Source organism: Acipenser ruthenus, chromosome 55 (genome assembly GCF_902713425.1).
Source record: "Acipenser ruthenus chromosome 55, fAciRut3.2 maternal haplotype, whole genome shotgun sequence".
Taxonomy (NCBI): domain Eukaryota; kingdom Metazoa; phylum Chordata; class Actinopteri; order Acipenseriformes; family Acipenseridae; genus Acipenser; species Acipenser ruthenus.
Genome location: NC_081243.1, coordinates 7,759,218 through 7,777,958, shown reverse-complemented (window position 1 = coordinate 7,777,958; position 18,741 = coordinate 7,759,218). Strand labels below are relative to the sequence as shown.

The window sequence follows — 18,741 nt, the reverse complement described above, 5'->3', positions numbered from 1 at the left end:
AGCATCGAGTTTCTGTAGTTTATACAGCACTGTTTATTTTGGTAACGCATGTGCTTGTTTTTTTTTTTTTTTTTTGGTATGTAGTTTAAAACAACCACAAAACTAGTGTAACAGATGGGCATTTTGTAGGTACAATTGTTTGTGTACATGTACAATCTAGCACTAGAACGGGTTAATTCATCTTTTCACACTGCACTAGATGCTGCTAATACATTACCTACCTCAAGCAAACCTCAAGCAAACGTCAAGCAAGCATTGGTGGTTCAGTGGTAGAATTCTCGCCTGCCACGCGGGAGGCCCGGGTTCGATTCCCGGCCAATGCAACCTTCTTTTTTACTTTATGTATACAATTACAGCCACACGCACCTGCCTTCAATCAGTAAAAAAAAAAAAAAAATCTCCCCGTCGGGGAATTGAACCCCGGTCTCCCGCGTGACAGGCGGGGATACTGACCACTATACTAACGAGGAAGGCACACGCTCCCTGCCACTATGGCAACGCATTTAGTTGCAAAGCGTCTAAGTCAAAACTGCCTGCTGAGCTTAATGGTTTACGGATCGAAAACAGTATAGTACAAAACAATTAAAAAAAAAAAACGGGCTCGTCCGGGATTTGAACCCGGGACCTCTCGCACCCAAAGCGAGAATCATACCCCTAGACCAACGAGCCAGCTTTCGGTTTTATCCGGCGGCCGACGCGTGATTCAGTCTCTGGCAGCAAAATAAGTGCAGCATGACCAGAGTCCCGTTCCGTCTGCCGGTGCGGAATGCTGCTGGCACCTCAGAGGAGGGGGGGCTTAATACTCGCCAACGCAACCTTCTTTATTTTTTGGCATTCTTATAGTGCTGCTTTTTTTTTTTTTTTTTTTTTTTTTTTTTTTTTAAATTCGCAGCACGAAAACTAGGATTCACATGTGTTTCACGTAACACTTTTTCAATTCATTCATCTGGTCACAGTGTTTTACCGCTACAGCAGGACCCGGCAATGCTTTTAATGCAATCGGCATTAAAAGCTGCCACGTCAGTGGAGAACTGCACGAGTACTCTCGCTCTCATTTCAGACAAGGGGATTTGAATTGCCTTCTAGCCGCTCTCGCTCACGCCGGGCGCCGTGGCGTGTGTCTGTAATGCCAGCTACAGGGGCAGGTTGAGGCTGGCGGATCGCTTGAGCACGGGAGCTCTGTGCTGCAACTGGCTGTGCCGATCGGGAGTCCGCACTTAGCACGGCATCGACATGGCATTTCTGGGGGAGCTCGTGAATGCCAGGTCGTCTAAGGAGGGGTGAACCGGCCCAGGTCGGGAACGGAGCAGGTCAAAACCCCCGTGTCGCACCAGTAGTGGGACTGCTCCTGTGAGCGGATGTTGCAGTGCATCCTTTGCAAAACAACGAAACCCAGCCTCCTTTTTTTTCTATTTATTTTTTGAAGTACATGCTGACTAACTGATCCATTCCAAACATATCAAAACGAAATCCCACCTAAACTACTTTCCTCATTTATAGCGACCGCTTCTCGATGAACATAGAAATGCTAGCCGCCAGTTAAAGAAGTCAGACGGCCCAAACAGGCAACAGCACACAGCTCGGAGACACGGCAAAATTACAGTGGTCTCGACAGGTACACCCAATAGAAAAACGTCTCCCATCTAACAGAACAGCTAGGTCTGCACTTCTTTGGAAACTCGGGGGACCACAACAGTGGCAGGCGCTGGCTCGTTGGTCTAGGGGTATGATTCTCGCTTAGGTGCGAGAGGTCCCGGGTTCAAATCCCGGACGAGCCCGTTTTTAATTCTTTTGTATTACACTTTTCCAATTACTATGCATTGCCGATACGCACGCTCAAATTCCATGAACAACAATATCACAGCGACCAAGGGCTGATTGCACAATGGTTAAACGAGGACTGCAGTCTTTGTTGAGTCTGCAAAGCAACTGCTTATGCATTAAACACAATTCTGACGTAACAGACTATAAAACCATTCAGCATCGAGTTTCTGTAGTTTATACAGCACTGTTTATTTTGGTAACGCATGTGCTTGTTTTTTTTTTTTTTTTTTGGTATGTAGTTTAAAACAACCACAAAACTAGTGTAACAGATGGGCATTTTGTAGGTACAATTGTTTGTGTACATGTACAATCTAGCACTAGAACGGGTTAATTCATCTTTTCACACTGCACTAGATGCTGCTAATACATTACCTACCTCAAGCAAACCTCAAGCAAACGTCAAGCAAGCATTGGTGGTTCAGTGGTAGAATTCTCGCCTGCCACGCGGGAGGCCCGGGTTCGATTCCCGGCCAATGCAACCTTCTTTTTTACTTTATGTATACAATTACAGCCACACGCACCTGCCTTCAATCAGTAAAAAAAAAAAAAAAATCTCCCCGTCGGGGAATTGAACCCCGGTCTCCCGCGTGACAGGCGGGGATACTGACCACTATACTAACGAGGAAGGCACACGCTCCCTGCCACTATGGCAACGCATTTAGTTGCAAAGCGTCTAAGTCAAAACTGCCTGCTGAGCTTAATGGTTTACGGATCGAAAACAGTATAGTACAAAACAATTAAAAAAAAAAAACGGGCTCGTCCGGGATTTGAACCCGGGACCTCTCGCACCCAAAGCGAGAATCATACCCCTAGACCAACGAGCCAGCTTTCGGTTTTATCCGGCGGCCGACGCGTGATTCAGTCTCTGGCAGCAAAATAAGTGCAGCATGACCAGAGTCCCGTTCCGTCTGCCGGTGCGGAATGCTGCTGGCACCTCAGAGGAGGGGGGCTTAATACTCGCCAACGCAACCTTCTTTATTTTTTGGCATTCTTATAGTGCTGCTTTTTTTTTTTTTTTTTTTTTTTTTTTTTTTTTTTTTTTTAAATTCGCAGCACGAAAACTAGGATTCACATGTGTTTCACGTAACACTTTTTCAATTCATTCATCTGGTCACAGTGTTTTACCGCTACAGCAGGACCCGGCAATGCTTTTAATGCAATCGGCATTAAAAGCTGCCACGTCAGTGGAGAACTGCACGAGTACTCTCGCTCTCATTTCAGACAAGGGGATTTGAATTGCCTTCTAGCCGCTCTCGCTCACGCCGGGCGCCGTGGCGTGTGTCTGTAATGCCAGCTACAGGGGCAGGTTGAGGCTGGCGGATCGCTTGAGCACGGGAGCTCTGTGCTGCAACTGGCTGTGCCGATCGGGAGTCCGCACTTAGCACGGCATCGACATGGCATTTCTGGGGGAGCTCGTGAATGCCAGGTCGTCTAAGGAGGGGTGAACCGGCCCAGGTCGGGAACGGAGCAGGTCAAAACCCCGTGTCGCACCAGTAGTGGGACTGCTCCTGTGAGCGGATGTTGCAGTGCATCCTTTGCAAAACAACGAAACCCAGCCTCCTTTTTTTTCTATTTATTTTTTGAAGTACATGCTGACTAACTGATCCATTCCAACATATCAAAACGAAATCCCACCTAAACTACTTTCCTCATTTATAGCGACCGCTTCTCGATGAACATAGAAATGCTAGCCGCCAGTTAAAGAAGTCAGACGGCCCAAACAGGCAACAGCACACAGCTCGGAGACACGGCAAAATTACAGTGGTCTCGACAGGTACACCCAATAGAAAAACGTCTCCCATCTAACAGAACAGCTAGGTCTGCACTTCTTTGGAAACTCGGGGGACCACAACAGTGGCAGGCGCTGGCTCGTTGGTCTAGGGGTATGATTCTCGCTTAGGGTGCGAGAGGTCCCGGGTTCAAATCCCGGACGAGCCCGTTTTTAATTCTTTTGTATTACACTTTTCCAATTACTATGCATTGCCGATACGCACGCTCAAATTCCATGAACAACAATATCACAGCGACCAAGGGCTGATTGCACAATGGTTAAACGAGGACTGCAGTCTTTGTTGAGTCTGCAAAGCAACCTGCTTATGCATTAAACACAATTCTGACGTAACAGACTATAAAACCATTCAGCATCGAGTTTCTGTAGTTTATACAGCACTGTTTATTTTGGTAACGCATGTGCTTGTTTTTTTTTTTTTTTTTTGGTATGTAGTTTAAAACAACCACAAAACTAGTGTAACAGATGGGCATTTTGTAGGTACAATTGTTTGTGTACATGTACAATCTAGCACTAGAACGGGTTAATTCATCTTTTCACACTGCACTAGATGCTGCTAATACATTACCTACCTCAAGCAAACCTCAAGCAAACGTCAAGCAAGCATTGGTGGTTCAGTGGTAGAATTCTCGCCTGCCACGCGGGAGGCCCGGGTTCGATTCCCGGCCAATGCAACCTTCTTTTTTACTTTATGTATACAATTACAGCCACACGCACCTGCCTTCAATCAGTAAAAAAAAAAAAAAATCTCCCCGTCGGGGAATTGAACCCCGGTCTCCCGCGTGACAGGCGGGGATACTGACCACTATACTATCGAGGAAGGCACACGCTCCCTGCCACTATGGCAACGCATTTAGTTGCAAAGCGTCTAAGTCAAAACTGCCTGCTGAGCTTAATGGTTTACGGATCGAAAACAGTATAGTACAAAACAATTAAAAAAAAAAAAAACGGGCTCGTCCGGGATTTGAACCCGGGACCTCTCGCACCCAAAGCGAGAATCATACCCCTAGACCAACGAGCCAGCTTTCGGTTTTATCCGGCGGCCGACGCGTGATTCAGTCTCTGGCAGCAAAATAAGTGCAGCATGACCAGAGTCCCGTTCCGTCTGCCGGTGCGGAATGCTGCTGGCACCTCAGAGGAGGGGGGGCTTAATACTCGCCAACGCAACCTTCTTTATTTTTTGGCATTCTTATAGTGCTGCTTTTTTTTTTTTTTTTTTTTTTTTTTTTTTTTTTTTTTTTAAATTCGCAGCACGAAAACTAGGATTCACATGTGTTTCACGTAACACTTTTTCAATTCATTCATCTGGTCACAGTGTTTTACCGCTACAGCAGGACCCGGCAATGCTTTTAATGCAATCGGCATTAAAAGCTGCCACGTCAGTGGAGAACTGCACGAGTACTCTCGCTCTCATTTCAGACAAGGGGATTTGAATTGCCTTCTAGCCGCTCTCGCTCACGCCGGGCGCCGTGGCGTGTGTCTGTAATGCCAGCTACAGGGGCAGGTTGAGGCTGGCGGATCGCTTGAGCACGGGAGCTCTGTGCTGCAACTGGCTGTGCCGATCGGGAGTCCGCACTTAGCACGGCATCGACATGGCATTTCTGGGGGAGCTCGTGAATGCCAGGTCGTCTAAGGAGGGGTGAACCGGCCCAGGTCGGGAACGGAGCAGGTCAAAACCTCCGTGTCGCACCAGTAGTGGGACTGCTCCTGTGAGCGGATGTTGCAGTGCATCCTTTGCAAAACAACGAAACCCAGCCTCCTTTTTTTTCTATTTATTTTTTGAAGTACATGCTGACTAACTGATCCATTCCAAACATATCAAAACGAAATCCCACCTAAACTACTTTCCTCATTTATAGCGACCGCTTCTCGATGAACATAGAAATGCTAGCCGCCAGTTAAAGAAGTCAGACGGCCCAAACAGGCAACAGCACACAGCTCGGAGACACGGCAAAATTACAGTGGTCTCGACAGGTACACCCAATAGAAAAACGTCTCCCATCTAACAGAACAGCTAGGTCTGCACTTCTTTGGAAACTCGGGGGACCACAACAGTGGCAGGCGCTGGCTCGTTGGTCTAGGGGTATGATTCTCGCTTAGGGTGCGAGAGGTCCCGGGTTCAAATCCCGGACGAGCCCGTTTTTAATTCTTTTGTATTACACTTTTCCAATTACTATGCATTGCCGATACGCACGCTCAAATTCCATGAACAACAATATCACAGCGACCAAGGGCTGATTGCACAATGGTTAAACGAGGACTGCAGTCTTTGTTGAGTCTGCAAAGCAACTGCTTATGCATTAAACACAATTCTGACGTAACAGACTATAAAACCATTCAGCATCGAGTTTCTGTAGTTTATACAGCACTGTTTATTTTGGTAACGCATGTGCTTGTTTTTTTTTTTTTTTTTTGGTATGTAGTTTAAAACAACCACAAAACTAGTGTAACAGATGGGCATTTTGTAGGTACAATTGTTTGTGTACATGTACAATCTAGCACTAGAACGGGTTAATTCATCTTTTCACACTGCACTAGATGCTGCTAATACATTACCTACCTCAAGCAAACCTCAAGCAAACGTCAAGCAAGCATTGGTGGTTCAGTGGTAGAATTCTCGCCTGCCACGCGGGAGGCCCGGGTTCGATTCCCGGCCAATGCAACCTTCTTTTTTACTTTATGTATACAATTACAGCCACACGCACCTGCCTTCAATCAGTAAAAAAAAAAAAAAAATCTCCCCGTCGGGGAATTGAACCCCGGTCTCCCGCGTGACAGGCGGGGATACTGACCACTATACTAACGAGGAAGGCACACGCTCCCTGCCACTATGGCAACGCATTTAGTTGCAAAGCGTCTAAGTCAAAACTGCCTGCTGAGCTTAATGGTTTACGGATCGAAAACAGTATAGTACAAAACAATTAAAAAAAAAAAAAACGGGCTCGTCCGCGATTTGAACCCGGGACCTCTCGCACCCAAAGCGAGAATCATACCCCTAGACCAACGAGCCAGCTTTCGGTTTTATCCGGCGGCCGACGCGTGATTCAGTCTCTGGCAGCAAAATAAGTGCAGCATGACCAGAGTCCCGTTCCGTCTGCCGGTGCGGAATGCTGCTGGCACCTCAGAGGAGGGGGGGCTTAATACTCGCCAACGCAACCTTCTTTATTTTTTGGCATTCTTATAGTGCTGCTTTTTTTTTTTTTTTTTTTTTTTTTTTTTTAAATTCGCAGCACGAAAACTAGGATTCACATGTGTTTCACGTAACACTTTTTCAATTCATTCATCTGGTCACAGTGTTTTACCGCTACAGCAGGACCCGGCAATGCTTTTAATGCAATCGGCATTAAAAGCTGCCACGTCAGTGGAGAACTGCACGAGTACTCTCGCTCTCATTTCAGACAAGGGGATTTGAATTGCCTTCTAGCCGCTCTCGCTCACGCCGGGCGCCGTGGCGTGTGTCTGTAATGCCAGCTACAGGGGCAGGTTGAGGCTGGCGGATCGCTTGAGCACGGGAGCTCTGTGCTGCAACTGGCTGTGCCGATCGGGAGTCCGCACTTAGCACGGCATCGACATGGCATTTCTGGGGGAGCTCGTGAATGCCAGGTCGTCTAAGGAGGGGTGAACCGGCCCAGGTCGGGAACGGAGCAGGTCAAAACCCCCGTGTCGCACCAGTAGTGGGACTGCTCCTGTGAGCGGATGTTGCAGTGCATCCTTTGCAAAACAACGAAACCCAGCCTCCTTTTTTTTCTATTTATTTTTTGAAGTACATGCTGACTAACTGATCCATTCCAAACATATCAAAACGAAATCCCACCTAAACTACTTTCCTCATTTATAGCGACCGCTTCTCGATGAACATAGAAATGCTAGCCGCCAGTTAAAGAAGTCAGACGGCCCAAACAGGCAACAGCACACAGCTCGGAGACACGGCAAAATTACAGTGGTCTCGACAGGTACACCCAATAGAAAAACGTCTCCCATCTAACAGAACAGCTAGGTCTGCACTTCTTTGGAAACTCGGGGGACCACAACAGTGGCAGGCGCTGGCTCGTTGGTCTAGGGGTATGATTCTCGCTTAGGGTGCGAGAGGTCCCGGGTTCAAATCCCGGACGAGCCCGTTTTTAATTCTTTTGTATTACACTTTTCCAATTACTATGCATTGCCGATACGCACGCTCAAATTCCATGAACAACAATATCACAGCGACCAAGGGCTGATTGCACAATGGTTAAACGAGGACTGCAGTCTTTGTTGAGTCTGCAAAGCAACTGCTTATGCATTAAACACAATTCTGACGTAACAGACTATAAAACCATTCAGCATCGAGTTTCTGTAGTTTATACAGCACTGTTTATTTTGGTAACGCATGTGCTTGTTTTTTTTTTTTTTTTTTGGTATGTAGTTTAAAACAACCACAAAACTAGTGTAACAGATGGGCATTTTGTAGGTACAATTGTTTATGTACATGTACAATCTAGCACTAGAACGGGTTAATTCATCTTTTCACACTGCACTAGATGCTGCTAATACATTACCTACCTCAAGCAAACCTCAAGCAAACGTCAAGCAAGCATTGGTGGTTCAGTGGTAGAATTCTCGCCTGCCACGCGGGAGGCCCGGGTTCGATTCCCGGCCAATGCAACCTTCTTTTTTACTTTATGTATACAATTACAGCCACACGCACCTGCCTTCAATCAGTAAAAAAAAAAAAAAAATCTCCCCGTCGGGGAATTGAACCCCGGTCTCCCGCGTGACAGGCGGGGATACTGACCACTATACTAACGAGGAAGGCACACGCTCCCTGCCACTATGGCAACGCATTTAGTTGCAAAGCGTCTAAGTCAAAACTGCCTGCTGAGCTTAATGGTTTACGGATCGAAAACAGTATAGTACAAAACAATTAAAAAAAAAAAAACGGGCTCGTCCGGGATTTGAACCCGGGACCTCTCGCACCCAAAGCGAGAATCATACCCCTAGACCAACGAGCCAGCTTTCGGTTTTATCCGGCGGCCGACGCGTGATTCAGTCTCTGGCAGCAAAATAAGTGCAGCATGACCAGAGTCCCGTTCCGTCTGCCGGTGCGGAATGCTGCTGGCACCTCAGAGGAGGGGGGGCTTAATACTCGCCAACGCAACCTTCTTTATTTTTTGGCATTCTTATAGTGCTGCTTTTTTTTTTTTTTTTTTTTTTTTTTTTTTTTTTTTTAAATTCGCAGCACGAAAACTAGGATTCACATGTGTTTCACGTAACACTTTTTCAATTCATTCATCTGGTCACAGTGTTTTACCGCTACAGCAGGACCCGGCAATGCTTTTAATGCAATCGGCATTAAAAGCTGCCACGTCAGTGGAGAACTGCACGAGTACTCTCGCTCTCATTTCAGACAAGGGGATTTGAATTGCCTTCTAGCCGCTCTCGCTCACGCCGGGCGCCGTGGCGTGTGTCTGTAATGCCAGCTACAGGGGCAGGTTGAGGCTGGCGGATCGCTTGAGCACGGGAGCTCTGTGCTGCAACTGGCTGTGCCGATCGGGAGTCCGCACTTAGCACGGCATCGACATGGCATTTCTGGGGGAGCTCGTGAATGCCAGGTCGTCTAAGGAGGGGTGAACCGGCCCAGGTCGGGAACGGAGCAGGTCAAAACCCCCGTGTCGCACCAGTAGTGGGACTGCTCCTGTGAGCGGATGTTGCAGTGCATCCTTTGCAAAACAACGAAACCCAGCCTCCTTTTTTTTCTATTTATTTTTTGAAGTACATGCTGACTAACTGATCCATTCCAAACATATCAAAACGAAATCCCACCTAAACTACTTTCCTCATTTATAGCGACCGCTTCTCGATGAACATAGAAATGCTAGCCGCCAGTTAAAGAAGTCAGACGGCCCAAACAGGCAACAGCACACAGCTCGGAGACACGGCAAAATTACAGTGGTCTCGACAGGTACACCCAATAGAAAAACGTCTCCCATCTAACAGAACAGCTAGGTCTGCACTTCTTTGGAAACTCGGGGGACCACAACAGTGGCAGGCGCTGGCTCGTTGGTCTAGGGGTATGATTCTCGCTTAGGGTGCGAGAGGTCCCGGGTTCAAATCCCGGACGAGCCCGTTTTTAATTCTTTTGTATTACACTTTTCCAATTACTATGCATTGCCGATACGCACGCTCAAATTCCATGAACAACAATATCACAGCGACCAAGGTCTGATTGCACAATGGTTAAACGAGGACTGCAGTCTTTGTTGAGTCTGCAAAGCAACTGCTTATGCATTAAACACAATTCTGACGTAACAGACTATAAAACCATTCAGCATCGAGTTTCTGTAGTTTATACAGCACTGTTTATTTTGGTAACGCATGTGCTTGTTTTTTTTTTTTTTTTTTGGTATGTAGTTTAAAACAACCACAAAACTAGTGTAACAGATGGGCATTTTGTAGGTACAATTGTTTGTGTACATGTACAATCTAGCACTAGAACGGGTTAATTCATCTTTTCACACTGCACTAGATGCTGCTAATACATTACCTACCTCAAGCAAACCTCAAGCAAACGTCAAGCAAGCATTGGTGGTTCAGTGGTAGAATTCTCGCCTGCCACGCGGGAGGCCCGGGTTCGATTCCCGGCCAATGCAACCTTCTTTTTTACTTTATGTATACAATTACAGCCACACGCACCTGCCTTCAATCAGTAAAAAAAAAAAAAAAATCTCCCCGTCGGGGAATTGAACCCCGGTCTCCCGCGTGACAGGCGGGGATACTGACCACTATACTAACGAGGAAGGCACACGCTCCCTGCCACTATGGCAACGCATTTAGTTGCAAAGCGTCTAAGTCAAAACTGCCTGCTGAGCTTAATGGTTTACGGATCGAAAACAGTATAGTACAAAACAATTAAAAAAAAAAAAACGGGCTCGTCCGGGATTTGAACCCGGGACCTCTCGCACCCAAAGAGAGAATCATACCCCTAGACCAACGAGCCAGCTTTCGGTTTTATCCGGCGGCCGACGCGTGATTCAGTCTCTGGCAGCAAAATAAGTGCAGCATGACCAGAGTCCCGTTCCGTCTGCCGGTGCGGAATGCTGCTGGCACCTCAGAGGAGGGGGGGCTTAATACTCGCCAACGCAACCTTCTTTATTTTTTGGCATTCTTATAGTGCTGCTTTTTTTTTTTTTTTTTTTTAAAATTCGCAGCACGAAAACTAGGATTCACATGTGTTTCACGTAACACTTTTTCAATTCATTCATCTGGTCACAGTGTTTTACCGCTACAGCAGGACCCGGCAATGCTTTTAATGCAATCGGCATTAAAAGCTGCCACGTCAGTGGAGAACTGCACGAGTACTCTCGCTCTCATTTCAGACAAGGGGATTTGAATTGCCTTCTAGCCGCTCTCGCTCACGCCGGGCGCCGTGGCGTGTGTCTGTAATGCCAGCTACAGGGGCAGGTTGAGGCTGGCGGATCGCTTGAGCACGGGAGCTCTGTGCTGCAACTGGCTGTGCCGATCGGGAGTCCGCACTTAGCACGGCATCGACATGGCATTTCTGGGGGAGCTCGTGAATGCCAGGTCGTCTAAGGAGGGGTGAACCGGCCCAGGTCGGGAACGGAGCAGGTCAAAACCCCCGTGTCGCACCAGTAGTGGGACTGCTCCTGTGAGCGGATGTTGCAGTGCATCATTTGCAAAACAACGAAACCCAGCCTCCTTTTTTTTCTATTTATTTTTTGAAGTACATGCTGACTAACTGATCCATTCCAAACATATCAAAACGAAATCCCACCTAAACTACTTTCCTCATTTATAGCGACCGCTTCTCGATGAACATAGAAATGCTAGCCGCCAGTTAAAGAAGTCAGACGGCCCAAACAGGCAACAGCACACAGCTCGGAGACACGGCAAAATTACAGTGGTCTCGACAGGTACACCCAATAGAAAAACGTCTCCCATCTAACAGAACAGCTAGGTCTGCACTTCTTTGGAAACTCGGGGGACCACAACAGTGGCAGGCGCTGGCTCGTTGGTCTAGGGGTATGATTCTCGCTTAGGGTGCGAGAGGTCCCGGGTTCAAATCCCGGACGAGCCCGTTTTTAATTCTTTTGTATTACACTTTTCCAATTACTATGCATTGCCGATACGCACGCTCAAATTCCATGAACAACAATATCACAGCGACCAAGGGCTGATTGCACAATGGTTAAACGAGGACTGCAGTCTTTGTTGAGTCTGCAAAGCAACTGCTTATGCATTAAACACAATTCTGACGTAACAGACTATAAAACCATTCAGCATCGAGTTTCTGTAGTTTATACAGCACTGTTTATTTTGGTAACGCATGTGCTTGTTTTTTTTTTTTTTTTTTGGTATGTAGTTTAAAACAACCACAAAACTAGTGTAACAGATGGGCATTTTGTAGGTACAATTGTTTGTGTACATGTACAATCTAGCACTAGAACGGGTTAATTCATCTTTTCACACTGCACTAGATGCTGCTAATACATTACCTACCTCAAGCAAACCTCAAGCAAACCTCAAGCAAACGTCAAGCAAGCATTGGTGGTTCAGTGGTAGAATTCTCGCCTGCCACGCGGGAGGCCCGGGTTCGATTCCCGGCCAATGCAACCTTCTTTTTTACTTTATGTATACAATTACAGCCACACGCACCTGCCTTCAATCAGTAAAAAAAAAAAAAAAATCTCCCCGTCGGGGAATTGAACCCCGGTCTCCCGCGTGACAGGCGGGGATACTGACCACTATACTAACGAGGAAGGCACACGCTCCCTGCCACTATGGCAACGCATTTAGTTGCAAAGCGTCTAAGTCAAAACTGCCTGCTGAGCTTAATGGTTTACGGATCGAAAACAGTATAGTACAAAACAATTAAAAAAAAAAAAACGGGCTCGTCCGGGATTTGAACCCGGGACCTCTCGCACCCAAAGCGAGAATCATACCCCTAGACCAACGAGCCAGCTTTCGGTTTTATCCGGCGGCCGACGCGTGATTCAGTCTCTGGCAGCAAAATAAGTGCAGCATGACCAGAGTCCCGTTCCGTCTGCCGGTGCGGAATGCTGCTGGCACCTCAGAGGAGGGGGGGCTTAATACTCGCCAACGCAACCTTCTTTATTTTTTGGCATTCTTATAGTGCTGCTTTTTTTTTTTTTTTTTTTTTTTTAAATTCGCAGCACGAAAACTAGGATTCACATGTGTTTCACGTAACACTTTTTCAATTCATTCATCTGGTCACAGTGTTTTACCGCTACAGCAGGACCCGGCAATGCTTTTAATGCAATCGGCATTAAAAGCTGCCACGTCAGTGGAGAACTGCACGAGTACTCTCGCTCTCATTTCAGACAAGGGGATTTGAATTGCCTTCTAGCCGCTCTCGCTCACGCCGGGCGCCGTGGCGTGTGTCTGTAATGCCAGCTACAGGGGCAGGTTGAGGCTGGCGGATCGCTTGAGCACGGGAGCTCTGTGCTGCAACTGGCTGTGCCGATCGGGAGTCCGCACTTAGCACGGCATCGACATGGCATTTCTGGGGGAGCTCGTGAATGCCAGGTCGTCTAAGGAGGGGTGAACCGGCCCAGGTCGGGAACGGAGCAGGTCAAAACCCCCGTGTCGCACCAGTAGTGGGACTGCTCCTGTGAGCGGATGTTGCAGTGCATCCTTTGCAAAACAACGAAACCCAGCCTCCTTTTTTTTCTATTTATTTTTTGAAGTACATGCTGACTAACTGATCCATTCCAAACATATCAAAACGAAATCCCACCTAAACTACTTTCCTCATTTATAGCGACCGCTTCTCGATGAACATAGAAATGCTAGCCGCCAGTTAAAGAAGTCAGACGGCCCAAACAGGCAACAGCACACAGCTCGGAGACACGGCAAAATTACAGTGGTCTCGACAGGTACACCCAATAGAAAAACGTCTCCCATCTAACAGAACAGCTAGGTCTGCACTTCTTTGGAAACTCGGGGGACCACAACAGTGGCAGGCGCTGGCTCGTTGGTCTAGGGGTATGATTCTCGCTTAGGGTGCGAGAGGTCCCGGGTTCAAATCCCGGACGAGCCCGTTTTTAATTCTTTTGTATTACACTTTTCCAATTACTATGCATTGCCGATACGCACGCTCAAATTCCATGAACAACAATATCACAGCGACCAAGGGCTGATTGCACAATGGTTAAACGAGGACTGCAGTCTTTGTTGAGTCTGCAAAGCAACTGCTTATGCATTAAACACAATTCTGACGTAACAGACTATAAAACCATTCAGCATCGAGTTTCTGTAGTTTATACAGCACTGTTTATTTTGGTAACGCATGTGCTTGTTTTTTTTTTTTTTTTTTTGGTATGTAGTTTAAAACAACCACAAAACTAGTGTAACAGATGGGCATTTTGTAGGTACAATTGTTTGTGTACATGTACAATCTAGCACTAGAACGGGTTAATTCATCTTTTCACACTGCACTAGATGCTGCTAATACATTACCTACCTCAAGCAAACCTCAAGCAAACCTCAAGCAAACGTCAAGCAAGCATTGGTGGTTCAGTGGTAGAATTCTCGCCTGCCACGCGGGAGGCCCGGGTTCGATTCCCGGCCAATGCAACCTTCTTTTTTACTTTATGTATACAATTACAGCCACACGCACCTGCCTTCAATCAGTAAAAAAAAAAAAAAAATCTCCCCGTCGGGGAATTGAACCCCGGTCTCCCGCGTGACAGGCGGGGATACTGACCACTATACTAACGAGGAAGGCACACGCTCCCTGCCACTATGGCAACGCATTTAGTTGCAAAGCGTCTAAGTCAAAACTGCCTGCTGAGCTTAATGGTTTACGGATCGAAAACAGTATAGTACAAAACAATTAAAAAAAAAAAAACGGGCTCGTCCGGGATTTGAACCCGGGACCTCTCGCACCCAAAGCGAGAATCATACCCCTAGACCAACGAGCCAGCTTTCGGTTTTATCCGGCGGCCGACGCGTGATTCAGTCTCTGGCAGCAAAATAAGTGCAGCATGACCAGAGTCCCGTTCCGTCTGCCGGTGCGGAATGCTGCTGGCACCTCAGAGGAGGGGGGGCTTAATACTCGCCAACGCAACCTTCTTTATTTTTTGGCATTCTTATAGTGCTGCTTTTTTTTTTTTTTTTTTTTTTTTAAATTCGCAGCACGAAAACTAGGATTCACATGTGTTTCACGTAACACTTTTTCAATTCATTCATCTGGTCACAGTGTTTTACCGCTACAGCAGGACCCGGCAATGCTTTTAATGCAATCGGCATTAAAAGCTGCCACGTCAGTGGAGAACTGCACGAGTACTCTCGCTCTCATTTCAGACAAGGGGATTTGAATTGCCTTCTAGCCGCTCTCGCTCACGCCGGGCGCCGTGGCGTGTGTCTGTAATGCCAGCTACAGGGGCAGGTTGAGGCTGGCGGATCGCTTGAGCACGGGAGCTCTGTGCTGCAACTGGCTGTGCCGATCGGGAGTCCGCACTTAGCACGGCATCGACATGGCATTTCTGGGGGAGCTCGTGAATGCCAGGTCGTCTAAGGAGGGGTGAACCGGCCCAGGTCGGGAACGGAGCAGGTCAAAACCCCCGTGTCGCACCAGTAGTGGGACTGCTCCTGTGAGCGGATGTTGCAGTGCATCCTTTGCAAAACAACGAAACCCAGCCTCCTTTTTTTTCTATTTATTTTTTGAAGTACATGCTGACTAACTGATCCATTCCAAACATATCAAAACGAAATCCCACCTAAACTACTTTCCTCATTTATAGCGACCGCTTCTCGATGAACATAGAAATGCTAGCCGCCAGTTAAAGAAGTCAGACGGCCCAAACAGGCAACAGCACACAGCTCGGAGACACGGCAAAATTACAGTGGTCTCGACAGGTACACCCAATAGAAAAACGTCTCCCATCTAACAGAACAGCTAGGTCTGCACTTCTTTGGAAACTCGGGGGACCACAACAGTGGCAGGCGCTGGCTCGTTGGTCTAGGGGTATGATTCTCGCTTAGGGTGCGAGAGGTCCCGGGTTCAAATCCCGGACGAGCCCGTTTTTAATTCTTTTGTATTACACTTTTCCAATTACTATGCATTGCCGATACGCACGCTCAAATTCCATGAACAACAATATCACAGCGACCAAGGGCTGATTGCACAATGGTTAAACGAGGACTGCAGTCTTTGTTGAGTCTGCAAAGCAACTGCTTATGCATTAAACACAATTCTGACGTAACAGACTATAAAACCATTCAGCATCGAGTTTCTGTAGTTTATACAGCACTGTTTATTTTGGTAACGCATGTGCTTGTTTTTTTTTTTATTTTTTTTATGTAGTTTAAAACAACCACAAAACTAGTGTAACAGATGGGCATTTTGTAGGTACAATTGTTTGTGTACATGTACAATCTAGCACTAGAACGGGTTAATTCATCTTTTCACACTGCACTAGATGCTGCTAATACATTACCTACCTCAAGCAAACCTCAAGCAAACGTCAAGCAAGCATTGGTGGTTCAGTGGTAGAATTCTCGCCTGCCACGCGGGAGGCCCGGGTTCGATTCCCGGCCAATGCAACCTTCTTTTTTACTTTATGTATACAATTACAGCCACACGCACCTGCCTTCAATCAGTAAAAAAAAAAAAAAAAATCTCCCCGTCGGGGAATTGAACCCCGGTCTCCCGCGTGACAGGCGGGGATACTGACCACTATACTAACGAGGAAGGCACACGCTCCCTGCCACTATGGCAACGCATTTAGTTGCAAAGCGTCTAAGTCAAAACTGCCTGCTGAGCTTAATGGTTTACGGATCGAAAACAGTATAGTACAAAACAATTAAAAAAAAAAAAACGGGCTCGTCCGGGATTTGAACCCGGGACCTCTCGCACCCAAAGCGAGAATCATACCCCTAGACCAACGAGCCAGCTTTCGGTTTTATCCGGCGGCCGACGCGTGATTCAGTCTCTGGCAGCAAAATAAGTGCAGCATGACCAGAGTCCCGTTCCGTCTGCCGGTGCGGAATGCTGCTGGCACCTCAGAGGAGGGGGGGCTTAATACTCGCCAACGCAACCTTCTTTATTTTTTGGCATTCTTATAGTGCTGCTTTTTTTTTTTTTTTTTTTTTTTTTTTTTTTTTTTTTTAAATTCGCAGCACGAAAACTAGGATTCACATGTGTTTCACGTAACACTTTTTCAATTCATTCATCTGGTCACAGTGTTTTACCGCTACAGCAGGACCCGGCAATGCTTTTAATGCAATCGGCATTAAAAGCTGCCACGTCAGTGGAGAACTGCACGAGTACTCTCGCTCTCATTTCAGACAAGGGGATTTGAATTGCCTTCTAGCCGCTCTCGCTCACGCCGGGCGCCGTGGCGTGTGTCTGTAATGCCAGCTACAGGGGCAGGTTGAGGCTGGCGGATCGCTTGAGCACGGGAGCTCTGTGCTGCAACTGGCTGTGCCGATCGGGAGTCCGCACTTAGCACGGCATCGACATGGCATTTCTGGGGGAGCTCGTGAATGCCAGGTCGTCTAAGGAGGGGTGAACCGGCCCAGGTCGGGAACGGAGCAGGTCAAAACCCCCGTGTCGCACCAGTAGTGGGACTGCTCCTGTGAGCGGATGTTGCAGTGCATCCTTTGCAAAACAACGAAACCCAGCCTCCTTTTTTTTCTATTTATTTTTTGAAGTACATGCTGACTAACTGATCCATTCCAAACATATCAAAACGAAATCCCACCTAAACTACTTTCCTCATTTATAGCGACCGCTTCTCGATGAACATAGAAATGCTAGCCGCCAGTTAAAGAAGTCAGACGGCCCAAACAGGCAACAGCACACAGCTCGGAGACACGGCAAAATTACAGTGGTCTCGACAGGTACACCCAATAGAAAAACGTCTCCCATCTAACAGAACAGCTAGGTCTGCACTTCTTTGGAAACTCGGGGGACCACAACAGTGGCAGGCGCTGGCTCGTTGGTCTAGGGGTATGATTCTCGCTTAGGGTGCGAGAGGTCCCGGGTTCAAATCCCGGACGAGCCCGTTTTTAATTCTTTTGTATTACACTTTTCCAATTACTATGCATTGCCGATACGCACGCTCAAATTCCATGAACAACAATATCACAGCGACCAAGGGCTGATTGCACAATGGTTAAACGAGGACTGCAGTCTTTGTTGAGTCTGCAAAGCAACTGCTTATGCATTAAACACAATTCTGACGTAACAGACTATAAAACCATTCAGCATCGAGTTTCTGTAGTTTATACAGCACTGTTTATTTTGGTAACGCATGTGCTTGTTTTTTTTTTTATTTTTTTTATGTAGTTTAAAACAACCACAAAACTAGTGTAACAGATGGGCATTTTGTAGGTACAATTGTTTGTGTACATGTACAATCTAGCACTAGAACGGGTTAATTCATCTTTTCACACTGCACTAGATGCTGCTAATACATTACCTACCTCAAGCAAACCTCAAGCAAACGTCAAGCAAGCATTGGTGGTTCAGTGGTAGAATTCTCGCCTGCCACGCGGGAGGCCCGGGTTCGATTCCCGGCCAATGCAACCTTCTTTTTTACTTTATGTATACAATTACAGCCACACGCACCTGCCTTCAATCAGTAAAAAAAAAAAAAAAAATCTCCCCGTCGGGGAATTGAACCCCGGTCTCCCGCGTGACAGGCGGGGATACTGACCACTATACTAACGAGGAAGGCACACGCTCCCTGCCACTATGGCAACGCATTTAGTTGCAAAGCGTCTAAGTCAAAACTGCCTGCTGAGCTTAATGGTTTACGGATCGAAAACAGTATAGTACAAAACAATTAAAAAAAAAAAAACGGGCTCGTCCGGGATTTGAACCCGGGACCTCTCGCACCCAAAGCGAGAATCATACCCCTAGACCAACGAGCCAGCTTTCGGTTTTATCCGGCGGCCGACGCGTGATTCAGTCTCTGGCAGCAAAATAAGTGCAGCATGACCAGAGTCCCGTTCCGTCTGCCGGTGCGGAATGCTGCTGGCACCTCAGAGGAGGGGGGGCTTAATACTCGCCAACGCAACCTTCTTTATTTTTTGGCATTCTTATAGTGCTGCTTTTTTTTTTTTTTTTTTTTTTTTTTTTTTTTTTTTTAAATTCGCAGCACGAA

General features: G+C 47.0%; 38 non-coding genes across 38 annotated transcripts; 18 read left to right on the top strand and 20 right to left on the bottom strand.

The window, feature by feature from the left end:
• The first annotated feature begins 252 nt into the window (after positions 1-252).
• On the top strand, positions 253-323 carry trnag-gcc (transfer RNA glycine (anticodon GCC)). Its single transcript has one exon. It is a non-coding gene; the product is annotated as a tRNA-Gly (tRNA).
• A 75-nt stretch (positions 324-398) lies between these two features.
• On the bottom strand, positions 399-470 carry trnad-guc (transfer RNA aspartic acid (anticodon GUC)). The gene has a single exon. It is a non-coding gene; the product is annotated as a tRNA-Asp (tRNA).
• Positions 471-597: 127 nt separating this feature from the next.
• trnap-ugg (transfer RNA proline (anticodon UGG)) lies at positions 598-669 on the bottom strand. Its single transcript has one exon. It is a non-coding gene; the product is annotated as a tRNA-Pro (tRNA).
• A 1,562-nt stretch (positions 670-2,231) lies between these two features.
• On the top strand, positions 2,232-2,302 carry trnag-gcc (transfer RNA glycine (anticodon GCC)). Its single transcript has one exon. It is a non-coding gene; the product is annotated as a tRNA-Gly (tRNA).
• A 75-nt stretch (positions 2,303-2,377) lies between these two features.
• Positions 2,378-2,449, bottom strand: trnad-guc (transfer RNA aspartic acid (anticodon GUC)). The gene has a single exon. It is a non-coding gene; the product is annotated as a tRNA-Asp (tRNA).
• A 127-nt stretch (positions 2,450-2,576) lies between these two features.
• Positions 2,577-2,648, bottom strand: trnap-ugg (transfer RNA proline (anticodon UGG)). Its single transcript has one exon. It is a non-coding gene; the product is annotated as a tRNA-Pro (tRNA).
• A 1,042-nt stretch (positions 2,649-3,690) lies between these two features.
• Positions 3,691-3,762, top strand: trnap-agg (transfer RNA proline (anticodon AGG)). Its single transcript has one exon. It is a non-coding gene; the product is annotated as a tRNA-Pro (tRNA).
• A 454-nt stretch (positions 3,763-4,216) lies between these two features.
• On the top strand, positions 4,217-4,287 carry trnag-gcc (transfer RNA glycine (anticodon GCC)). The gene has a single exon. It is a non-coding gene; the product is annotated as a tRNA-Gly (tRNA).
• A 74-nt stretch (positions 4,288-4,361) lies between these two features.
• trnad-guc (transfer RNA aspartic acid (anticodon GUC)) lies at positions 4,362-4,433 on the bottom strand. The gene has a single exon. It is a non-coding gene; the product is annotated as a tRNA-Asp (tRNA).
• A 129-nt stretch (positions 4,434-4,562) lies between these two features.
• trnap-ugg (transfer RNA proline (anticodon UGG)) lies at positions 4,563-4,634 on the bottom strand. Its single transcript has one exon. It is a non-coding gene; the product is annotated as a tRNA-Pro (tRNA).
• A 1,045-nt stretch (positions 4,635-5,679) lies between these two features.
• Positions 5,680-5,751, top strand: trnap-agg (transfer RNA proline (anticodon AGG)). The gene has a single exon. It is a non-coding gene; the product is annotated as a tRNA-Pro (tRNA).
• A 453-nt stretch (positions 5,752-6,204) lies between these two features.
• trnag-gcc (transfer RNA glycine (anticodon GCC)) lies at positions 6,205-6,275 on the top strand. The gene has a single exon. It is a non-coding gene; the product is annotated as a tRNA-Gly (tRNA).
• A 75-nt stretch (positions 6,276-6,350) lies between these two features.
• trnad-guc (transfer RNA aspartic acid (anticodon GUC)) lies at positions 6,351-6,422 on the bottom strand. The gene has a single exon. It is a non-coding gene; the product is annotated as a tRNA-Asp (tRNA).
• Positions 6,423-6,551: 129 nt separating this feature from the next.
• On the bottom strand, positions 6,552-6,623 carry trnap-ugg (transfer RNA proline (anticodon UGG)). Its single transcript has one exon. It is a non-coding gene; the product is annotated as a tRNA-Pro (tRNA).
• Positions 6,624-7,658: 1,035 nt separating this feature from the next.
• trnap-agg (transfer RNA proline (anticodon AGG)) lies at positions 7,659-7,730 on the top strand. The gene has a single exon. It is a non-coding gene; the product is annotated as a tRNA-Pro (tRNA).
• A 453-nt stretch (positions 7,731-8,183) lies between these two features.
• Positions 8,184-8,254, top strand: trnag-gcc (transfer RNA glycine (anticodon GCC)). Its single transcript has one exon. It is a non-coding gene; the product is annotated as a tRNA-Gly (tRNA).
• Positions 8,255-8,329: 75 nt separating this feature from the next.
• trnad-guc (transfer RNA aspartic acid (anticodon GUC)) lies at positions 8,330-8,401 on the bottom strand. Its single transcript has one exon. It is a non-coding gene; the product is annotated as a tRNA-Asp (tRNA).
• A 128-nt stretch (positions 8,402-8,529) lies between these two features.
• On the bottom strand, positions 8,530-8,601 carry trnap-ugg (transfer RNA proline (anticodon UGG)). The gene has a single exon. It is a non-coding gene; the product is annotated as a tRNA-Pro (tRNA).
• A 1,042-nt stretch (positions 8,602-9,643) lies between these two features.
• Positions 9,644-9,715, top strand: trnap-agg (transfer RNA proline (anticodon AGG)). The gene has a single exon. It is a non-coding gene; the product is annotated as a tRNA-Pro (tRNA).
• Positions 9,716-10,168: 453 nt separating this feature from the next.
• Positions 10,169-10,239, top strand: trnag-gcc (transfer RNA glycine (anticodon GCC)). The gene has a single exon. It is a non-coding gene; the product is annotated as a tRNA-Gly (tRNA).
• A 75-nt stretch (positions 10,240-10,314) lies between these two features.
• Positions 10,315-10,386, bottom strand: trnad-guc (transfer RNA aspartic acid (anticodon GUC)). Its single transcript has one exon. It is a non-coding gene; the product is annotated as a tRNA-Asp (tRNA).
• Positions 10,387-10,514: 128 nt separating this feature from the next.
• On the bottom strand, positions 10,515-10,586 carry trnap-ugg (transfer RNA proline (anticodon UGG)). The gene has a single exon. It is a non-coding gene; the product is annotated as a tRNA-Pro (tRNA).
• A 1,026-nt stretch (positions 10,587-11,612) lies between these two features.
• Positions 11,613-11,684, top strand: trnap-agg (transfer RNA proline (anticodon AGG)). The gene has a single exon. It is a non-coding gene; the product is annotated as a tRNA-Pro (tRNA).
• A 464-nt stretch (positions 11,685-12,148) lies between these two features.
• Positions 12,149-12,219, top strand: trnag-gcc (transfer RNA glycine (anticodon GCC)). The gene has a single exon. It is a non-coding gene; the product is annotated as a tRNA-Gly (tRNA).
• A 75-nt stretch (positions 12,220-12,294) lies between these two features.
• On the bottom strand, positions 12,295-12,366 carry trnad-guc (transfer RNA aspartic acid (anticodon GUC)). The gene has a single exon. It is a non-coding gene; the product is annotated as a tRNA-Asp (tRNA).
• A 128-nt stretch (positions 12,367-12,494) lies between these two features.
• trnap-ugg (transfer RNA proline (anticodon UGG)) lies at positions 12,495-12,566 on the bottom strand. The gene has a single exon. It is a non-coding gene; the product is annotated as a tRNA-Pro (tRNA).
• A 1,029-nt stretch (positions 12,567-13,595) lies between these two features.
• trnap-agg (transfer RNA proline (anticodon AGG)) lies at positions 13,596-13,667 on the top strand. The gene has a single exon. It is a non-coding gene; the product is annotated as a tRNA-Pro (tRNA).
• A 465-nt stretch (positions 13,668-14,132) lies between these two features.
• trnag-gcc (transfer RNA glycine (anticodon GCC)) lies at positions 14,133-14,203 on the top strand. The gene has a single exon. It is a non-coding gene; the product is annotated as a tRNA-Gly (tRNA).
• Positions 14,204-14,278: 75 nt separating this feature from the next.
• On the bottom strand, positions 14,279-14,350 carry trnad-guc (transfer RNA aspartic acid (anticodon GUC)). The gene has a single exon. It is a non-coding gene; the product is annotated as a tRNA-Asp (tRNA).
• Positions 14,351-14,478: 128 nt separating this feature from the next.
• trnap-ugg (transfer RNA proline (anticodon UGG)) lies at positions 14,479-14,550 on the bottom strand. The gene has a single exon. It is a non-coding gene; the product is annotated as a tRNA-Pro (tRNA).
• Positions 14,551-15,579: 1,029 nt separating this feature from the next.
• On the top strand, positions 15,580-15,651 carry trnap-agg (transfer RNA proline (anticodon AGG)). Its single transcript has one exon. It is a non-coding gene; the product is annotated as a tRNA-Pro (tRNA).
• Positions 15,652-16,103: 452 nt separating this feature from the next.
• On the top strand, positions 16,104-16,174 carry trnag-gcc (transfer RNA glycine (anticodon GCC)). The gene has a single exon. It is a non-coding gene; the product is annotated as a tRNA-Gly (tRNA).
• A 76-nt stretch (positions 16,175-16,250) lies between these two features.
• trnad-guc (transfer RNA aspartic acid (anticodon GUC)) lies at positions 16,251-16,322 on the bottom strand. Its single transcript has one exon. It is a non-coding gene; the product is annotated as a tRNA-Asp (tRNA).
• A 128-nt stretch (positions 16,323-16,450) lies between these two features.
• Positions 16,451-16,522, bottom strand: trnap-ugg (transfer RNA proline (anticodon UGG)). The gene has a single exon. It is a non-coding gene; the product is annotated as a tRNA-Pro (tRNA).
• Positions 16,523-17,565: 1,043 nt separating this feature from the next.
• Positions 17,566-17,637, top strand: trnap-agg (transfer RNA proline (anticodon AGG)). Its single transcript has one exon. It is a non-coding gene; the product is annotated as a tRNA-Pro (tRNA).
• A 452-nt stretch (positions 17,638-18,089) lies between these two features.
• Positions 18,090-18,160, top strand: trnag-gcc (transfer RNA glycine (anticodon GCC)). Its single transcript has one exon. It is a non-coding gene; the product is annotated as a tRNA-Gly (tRNA).
• A 76-nt stretch (positions 18,161-18,236) lies between these two features.
• Positions 18,237-18,308, bottom strand: trnad-guc (transfer RNA aspartic acid (anticodon GUC)). The gene has a single exon. It is a non-coding gene; the product is annotated as a tRNA-Asp (tRNA).
• Positions 18,309-18,436: 128 nt separating this feature from the next.
• On the bottom strand, positions 18,437-18,508 carry trnap-ugg (transfer RNA proline (anticodon UGG)). Its single transcript has one exon. It is a non-coding gene; the product is annotated as a tRNA-Pro (tRNA).
• Between the last annotated feature and the right edge of the window lie 233 nt (positions 18,509-18,741).